A 6,973-nucleotide genomic window follows, 5' to 3' on the forward strand; every position below is an offset into this window, starting at 1 on the left:
AAAGCAGATTCGGGCTGGGACATGTAGCCGGCCAGGTCATCAGAACCAACTCTGGGGTCGGTGGGCTCTACTCGGGCTACCAGTGCTCATCCTGGGGACCCCGAGAGTGCTGCTCTCCCTCTAGTATGGCTCCATGGCTTTTCCTGTCCTTCCCTCTGCCACAGGCTTACTGGAAAGCTAGTTTTCAGGGCTGCTACTCCTGTCTCGCTCTGGTCAGAATCCCCATTTCCGTGTGTGTGGCATCATGAATGGTTTCCATGGAAACGAAAGGTTGAGCTAGAGCGGTGCCAACGCGCATCTAAACTTCAGAACTGAACAGGGGCTATTGTTTTTGCCAGCCATGGGGTTTCATTCCTTCTGAAGATGTCACGGGGGATTTTGGAATGTGTGCCCATGACTTCCTGGTTTTCTCTCCTTTTCCAGCCCACCTGGCTAACGAAACATGGAGTGACTGACGCGGGAGCGCCTCGGATCCTCACATTCCTAGCTCTTCAGGCTCTCCCTTAGTTTTGCATGTGCATGTAAATGGTGACGAGTAAGGTGAGATTTGCTGTAAATAACCAGATGGTCCCCACAGGGTAGGCTGCAGGTGAGATGGAAATTCTAGCAGGAGATCTCACAGCCCAAACTTTGCCAATCTAAACTCATCTTTGGTTTAGCGTATCAGAACCAGCAAACAGAAGGGGAAAGTGGACCCAAAGCTCTGTGCTTGCCCTCATGACCCTGAGGACAGGGGCTGTGAGTTGACACCTGCTTCCTGTCAGTACCAGAGGCCCTAACCTTTCCTCCTCGGGTTAGTCACGGGGAGAAGCAGACCATCCCCAGCCCTCTAACTGGCTCCCGGTAACTGGTGGAGGAGCCCAGGTACGGACTGTGTGGATCACTGAAGCTCCGCACCCCTGCTTTACAGGAGACGCCACCTGGTAATTCTTACTGCAGAGTAAGTAAGCGTGGAGTGGGGGGTAGGTAGGGTGACCATATTGTCAAAGTGGAGTGCGTTTCAGAATTTAAGGAGCTGCTGTTAATCATCTCAGACCCACAGGCACAATCTGGACTGTCCCTGGAAGAGAGAGCCATCAGGTAACCCTACCTTTAGGCTAACCTGTACCCCACTCCACTAAAGATCTCAGTGTTGAAGTGCCCTGTGACTCAGTGCTTGGACCTCTTTTTCCTTTTATTTATTTATTTTTAATGTTTATTTGTTTTTGAGAGAGAGACAGAGAGAGAGAGAGCAGGGGAGGAGCAGAGACAGAGGGAGACACAGAATCGGAAGGAGGCTCCAGGCTCTGAGCTGTCGGCACAGAGCCCGATGCGGGGCTCGAGCTCACAGACTGCGAGATCATGACCTGAGCCGAAGTCGGACGCTTAACCGTCTGAGCCACCCAGGCGCCCCCCACCCCCCACCCCCTTTAAAAAAAAATCTTACATAGTCCCCATACCGGTGCTGTCCAGTGGAATTGCAATGAGGAAAATGCTCTACATCCGTACTGTCCAATATAATAGCCACTAGTCAAATGTAGCTGTCGAGTACTTGAAATGCAGCTGATGTAACTGAGTAAGTCAACTTTAAGTTTTACTTAATTACATTAATTAATTAATTAATATACATTTAAATGGCCGCATCTGGCTAGTGGTTACTATCCCGGACAGTGCACACCCAGATAATTTTTTTTTTTTTCCCAGCCAGGCTCATGGCTTTAAGTACCACCCACAGATCCTGACCCCCAAATCTGTCTAGCCACCCCAACCTCTCCCCTCACATCCAGATCCATATATCCAATTTGATGTATTTACTTGGATGTCTAATAGGCATTTCAAACTTAACACAGGCAAAACTAACCTTCTGATCACAATATGATACCACTTCAAGCCCATTTAGTAGGGCTATTAAAAAACAAACAAAGAGAAAGCAGCAAGTGTTGGCAAGGACTCCTGCACACTGCTAATGGGAATGTAAAATGGTGCAGCTGCTGTGGAAAATGATAGGGCAGTTCTTAAAAAATGTAGACAGAATTATCATATCATTGAGGCATTCTACTCCCAGGTATCTATCCCAAAGAACCGAAAGCAGGGACTCGAACAGACATTTGTACGCCCGTGTTCAGAGTAGCGTTATTCACGATGGCGGAAAGGTGGAAGAAGGCCAAGTGTCCATCCACGGACGAGCGTGGTCCATACACACAATGGAATATTGTTCGGCCTTAAACAAGAAGGGGATTCCGACACGCTATAACGTGGATGCACCTTGAAGTTCATCCGTGATGCTGAGTGAAGTAAGCCGGTCGCAAAAGAACAAACACTGTGAGAGCCCAATGATGTGAGGTTCCTAGAGCAGTCAACTCACAGAGACAGAGTAAGGCTGGTGATCGCCAGGAGCTGGGGAGCAGTGGGGGTGTTTAAGGAGGTCAGCGTACCTGTGGGGAAGATGTAAACATTCTCGACATGGATGGTGGTGATGGAGGCACAACACACGTATCAGGTGCCCCAGAGCCTTAGCGTTAAAAGGTGGTCAAAATGGTAAATTTTGTCACGTAAAACACCCGAGTCTTCTCATTCCAGTAATTCCTGATCTCACTTCTGATATTTCCTTCATACCTGCTCCTTATGCAGACTTCTCGTCCCCCTTAATACCACCTCGATTTTTCCATTGGCGGGAGCCAAAGACCCCTTTTATCTCTTCCAGGCCACCTCCGGCCCACCACTAAAGCTCAGCTGCGCCTTCAGATATGTGCTCAGAACCTCGCCACAGGCCCTGTCACCCACCATGCTGGGCCAGGGGTCATCCCTCCACACACGTGTCTGCTGATTTTTCGTGTCACCAGGAGCGCCAGCATGTCTTTGCTAGGACCCGGAAGCCCCGCCTTATCTGTCCTGTTGCACAAGCCTCTTCCTGTTCCTCACACATCCCAGGAATGTCCCTGCCTGCAAGGTCTTTGCTCCAAATCTTTGCGGCCCAGCCCCCAGCCCCAACTTCTTAGGTGTGTACCCATATCTCAGTGAGCCCTTCCCAGGCCAGCCTGTCGAAAATTCCAGCACCTCTCCTGCCAACGCTTCCTGTCCTCCTTGCTCGCTTTCGTCTTGCGCTCATCCCCTTTCATCAATATCTAAACATATTATATGTTTTATTCATCTTGTTTATTTTCAGCCTCCCCGCTAAAATGTATGATGTTTAAGGCAGGGGTTTCAAAATCTCTTTCGTCCTCTGCTTCTCTCACCGTGCCCAGTAAATGCGTGTTACATTAATGAAGGAATGCAGACGTTTAGGGGACTCCTCAGGACCCATCTCTTTCAGGGACTCTTCTTTGATTGACATAGAACTACCCTCAGCTCTTTAGGGTTCAGTCTGCATGAAGCACCTTCATAAGCTTGGTTTACATTTCACTGAAGTCATTGGTCCTGTCAGGGCGACGTTGCCCCCTCAGGGGACCTTCGGCAGAGTCAGGAGACACTTTTGGTCGTCAAAAGGGGCAGGAGGTGGCTACCTGTACCTCTAGTTGGTAGAGGACAGGGATTTTGCTGAACATCCTGCAATACACAGGACAAAGAATTACCAGAACACGATGTTACTTGTGCAGAGGTCAAGAACCCCTAATTCAACCCAATCGTATGACAAGTTATCTAGTCTGTGTGTAATAAGAGATGAATTCCTTGAGGGCTGTTTTAGGCTGAGTTGTGCCCTCCAAAAAAGATACGTGGAAGTCCCAATCCCTAATACTTCACAATGTGACCTTACTTGGCAATAGGGTCTTTAAGTTGAGGTCACGAAGATGACTTGGCAAGAGGTCATCAAGTTGAGATGAGGTCATTAGGGTGGGTCCTAATCCAATGTGACTGGCGTCCTTATGGAAAAGGGAAACCTGGACACAGACATGCAGCCAGGAAAGACCACATGAAGACAGAGGGAGGGGTGGCCGTGCGACTGGAGCCCTGTAGCTACAAGCCTAGGGTCACCAAGGACATCCGTCTGCCATTGAAGCTGGAAGCTACAGAGAAGGATCCTCCCGCGCGCCCCCCCCCCACCAAGGTCCTCAGGTAGAGCTCAGGCCTGCTGACTGTGAGAGAAGAAATTTCTGTTGCTTTAAGCCACCTAGTTTTTGGCACTTTGTTAGGGCAGCCCCAGAAAGCTAATACAAGGTCAGAGCCAGTGCTAAATCCGAACCTGATACTAATGGGGTTTATACCCTGTGACAATTAAATTAGTGTCTTGGAAAAATGAGAGAGTTCACCAGGATGGTGGTTAGATTCTCATACGGGAGGAGAGACAAGGATATTTAGTCTTTTGGGTATTATGAAACTCATGACCTAGAGTTGGCCAAGAGCACTTGGATGATAGATGTTCAAAGCCACCAGTCGCCAAAGCCTTTCATGGGAAAATTACCCTAGCACAAAGTGCTTTTTGCTAATATTAACTTTGGTTCCATTTCAGATCAATGGAGGCAAAAAACCAGGAGATCCCATAAATCCCGTCGAGCTCGTCACAGCTGCCAAATTATGCCCTGATAAAGCTTTTGGTGGCTAACGATATGGCCGTTCACCCGGAGTGGATGCGGCCGGGAGGGAGGTTTCTGGAGAGCGTCTGGCCCACGGTGGAGACACTTGTCATGAAGCGTTATCTGAAGGCCCTCTGGCCCTAATGAAGGGTGAAGCTTTGAACGTGATTATTTCTAAACAAATAAATAATAAGGATAACTTAAAAATAAACAGAGATCTCGATTTAAAGGCTACTTATTGTCTCAGGACCAAGATTAACAGTGAGTGGCAAGTTTTTGTGAGAGATAATGTCTTTTCACATATAAAAGATCCTATTGATTTCCTGTTGGTATTATCCCGAGAATGTGCAGTGTGCATCTATGGAGCAGAGACAATCTTCCATCACTTGCTTTATGGGAAGAGAATGGTTATTGTATCTCTTCCCATAAAATATAATCTCTTTTCCTCTTCCCCCCCCCCCAAAAAAAAATCTACCTGTTCCTCTGGGAATTTCCAGTTGTAATCTGGGGAAGTGAATTGATTTTTTTTTTTCTTTTCTTTTGCATGTGCCAGGATTTTTATATTTGGCTTCTTTGCATTTTCTCATTGTTCTCTGGAGTCTGGCTTTTCCAGATTGTTATTTGAGCCCGTCTAAAAATTCCTTTAAAATCAGTGCCATTGCAACACACGTGATGGTAGATGTCAGGTTCCCTGTGACTTGCTTAGAAGGGGTGCCCCTCCTTTATCCTCCAACCAGGGGCTGGTGTGAGTGCCTGCGAGGGCTTTGGAGGCAATGAGAACTTGCCTAGTGTGTTGCAACAGGATAAAAATGCAAAAAAAAAAAAAAAAAAAGAAAGAACCCAAAACCAAAAAACCCAAAACCCAATCACTGAAGGAAGGAAGTGTTCTTCCTGAGGATGGGGGCTCTCGGCATCACCTCCGGGCATGTCTTCAGGATCAATGCAGATGTCAGGGCAAAGTCCTTCCTACTTAAATATCGTGCTCTGAGAAGCAGTGGCTTCCTAAGCTAATGAGTGTGGCTATGTCCAGACCTCACACATGGAGGTCTGTGAACTGTACAGGCAGCTGCAGAGCCTGTCCTGTGGCTCTGCCTTCGCCTCTTTATTAATGCAGACCCTCCCCTCATTGGCCTAGCCCAGCCCTGCCCACCCTTCCAGGGTCAAGTCCCGCACAAATGCCCGCCACACTTTCTGCCCTCTACACTGTTCTTCCTCTCTTGCCTGAACTCCTGTGGTGCTCTGGAATGCATCCTCCCGCGGGCACCAGATGACAGCCACCTCGCCTTGTACCTGCGCTGGGGTGCAGCTCAGCCACGGGGGCTCAGAGCCTGGAGCCTGTTTCAGATTCTGTGCCTCCCTCTCTGTCTCCACCCCTCCCCCACTCATGCTCTGTCTCTCTGTCTGTCTCTCTCTCAAAAATAAACAAACATTAAAAAATTAAAAATAAAAGAGAGAGAGAGTGTGTGTGTGTGCTTTACATTATAAATCTCAATGTTATGGGCTGAAATGTGTTCCCCCAAATTCGTACGTTGAACCCCTAACCCCCAGCACCTCAGAATGTGACTGTATTTGGAGATGGGGGACTTTGAAGAGGTGATGAAGTCAAATAATGAGATCATTAGGGTGGGCCCTGACCCAGCGTGGCTGTTATCCTTCTCAGAAGAGAGGAGACACACACAGAGGGCTGACCGTGTGAGGGAGAAGGTGGCCATCCATAAGCCAAGCAGAGAGGCCTCAGAAGAAATCAGCCTGCCAACACTTTGCTCTCAGACTTCCGGCTTCCAGAACTGTGAGGAAATAAATTCCTGTTGTTTAAGCCCCCCAGTCTGTGGATCTTTGTTATGGGAGCCTTAGGGAACTAGTCTAATCAACTAGTCACAGAGCCTAGTGACACAGGACAAAGGCCAGATTGCTTAGCTTGGTATCCAAGACCCTTTATAACCTTGTCTCCTCCCAAATTCCCAATCTGTCTTCTTCCTTCCTATCGTATCATCCCAGGCACCCTCTCTGGGTGACTCCCAGGCTCCTTCCGCCCCAGATTCCCTCCCATCCCTGCCCCTGGCCCTCAGTGCATTCTCTTCCCAGACAGCTTTCTCCTGGGCCAGCCCATGCAGACCCAAACCAAGGCCAACCCAAGCCCAAATCCTCCGGAAGCTTCAGTGATAGTCCATTAACTGGGAAAGAATCGTGGAGCTCCATTGTGGATTGTGCAGTGGTTTTCAAACTGTGCTCCCCAGGATCCCCCAGGGGCTACTGTGTGTAACAGCGGGGGCAGGGGTGAAAAGGGTCAGCCCCTCCTGGCCATTCACCAAGCAGAGAGCCGCCTTTCTTCTGGGTGATTTCCAGATATTTCCATAGATTACTTTAAAAAATAAAGGGGGGTTCTGTGGGGTGCAAACGGTGCTGGAGAACGCCACTGAACATCTTATTCTGGATGTAATGACAACAAAATGTCCAAAAAAGTGATACAGAGCTAACGGTCC

General features: G+C 48.6%; 1 long non-coding RNA gene across 1 annotated transcript; it reads left to right on the plus strand.

The window, feature by feature from the left end:
- The first annotated feature begins 249 nt into the window (after positions 1-249).
- Positions 250-4,948, plus strand: LOC122479877. Its single transcript, XR_006296452.1, has 2 exons — positions 250-540; positions 4,427-4,948. It is a non-coding gene; the product is annotated as an uncharacterized LOC122479877 (long non-coding RNA).
- The last annotated feature ends 2,025 nt before the right edge of the window (positions 4,949-6,973 follow it).

Source organism: Prionailurus bengalensis, chromosome C1 (assembly GCF_016509475.1).
Source record: "Prionailurus bengalensis isolate Pbe53 chromosome C1, Fcat_Pben_1.1_paternal_pri, whole genome shotgun sequence".
NCBI lineage: Eukaryota > Metazoa > Chordata > Mammalia > Carnivora > Felidae > Prionailurus > Prionailurus bengalensis.